This window comes from Mandrillus leucophaeus, unplaced genomic scaffold, assembly GCF_000951045.1.
Source record: "Mandrillus leucophaeus isolate KB7577 unplaced genomic scaffold, Mleu.le_1.0 Scaffold140, whole genome shotgun sequence".
NCBI classification, from domain to species: domain Eukaryota; kingdom Metazoa; phylum Chordata; class Mammalia; order Primates; family Cercopithecidae; genus Mandrillus; species Mandrillus leucophaeus.
In genome coordinates, this window is record NW_012101366.1 from 2,032,755 (window position 1) to 2,034,164 (window position 1,410).

Here is a 1,410-nt window from a genome sequence, read left to right on the forward strand (position 1 = left end):
TTTCTTTCTTTCTTTCTTTCTTTCTTTCTTTCCCTCTCTCTCTCTTTCAACAGAGTCTCACTCAGTCACTGAGGCTGGAGCACAGTGCTACAATCATAGCTTACTGTGCCTCAGGCTCCTGGGTTAAAGAAACTCTCCCACCTCAGCCTCCTGAGTACCTAGGGCTGCAGGCACTGGCCACCTCATCAGGCTAAAGGTTTTGTTTTTTAGAGAGGAGGTCTAACTATTTTGCTCAGGCCTCAATCAATCCTCCCACCTTGGCCTCCCAAAGTGCTGAGATTACTGGCCTGAGCCACTGCACCTGGCAAAGAATGAAGATTTCAATAATCATATCTCAAAAGGAACTGTAGTAAAAGTAATGGAACCAGTGCCCAGAATTGGGTTGAAATACTTGTATTAAAGTATTAGGAATTTTTTAAATATCCTGATAGATACACCTACAGCAATTATTTTAAAATATTTTCTTTTTTATTTCATCATAAAAATCCCAGGATAAACACTTCTGTTTACACCACCTTAATTTCTGTTTATCTTACAAGGTTGTAATCATGTTAATATAATTAAAGCAAAAAATGCTAAAATCTAAGTTATGAGGGTTTTTCATTTATAATTACAATTAGTTATATAAATTAACAATTATAGTTATTTCATTTATAATTATAATTAATTATAGGAATAACTGAAATTCTTTTTCTCTACTTATTGTGAAATGGTCATTTTGTTTTTAGAAGACTTTTGTGAGTATTTGGTTCCACAGTAAGTATACATGACAAAATCAGTAAATTTATAAAGTACCAATGGTGTTACAGTTCATCCTATTGGAAGGAATCATTATTTTCATTTCTAGATTTGAAAGTTAAGGGAGAGATGTTTTTTAAAAACTCAACTGAGGATTAAAAGAAGTTAAGTTCAACCTTGATTCCTCTGTGTTCTAGGCCTATAGTTTACAGTTATTCAGTGACCTATAGGGAGGTATTTATAAAAAGTTCGAGAACTCCTTCACAAATTTTGCTCAAAATATTTCAAGGAATGATTATGAAATGGCAATCAGTTTTGCTTATTTGATTATCTAGTTTATTTCTATTGACCATTCACATTAGACATAAAACATTTTGTTTATACTATTAAACTGTTCAGAATCAAAGAAAAAAAATGACCAAGAATAAAAAATGACCCATAATTATTGAATGAGCTGAAACCTGGGTTTAAGGGTGCTAAGGGGAGAAAGGTGGATAAACAAAGCATCCAGGGAGTAAAGCAAATATATAAATCCCCCCAATTTAAAAAACTCTACCTTTCCTTTTTCATATCCCTTCCTCTGTTATTCTGGAAACATGAACTTCTAGGGCAAATAATAAAGATACGACAAAGGTAGATGTCTGTGATGACTGTAGGAGAAAGGCATAAGAA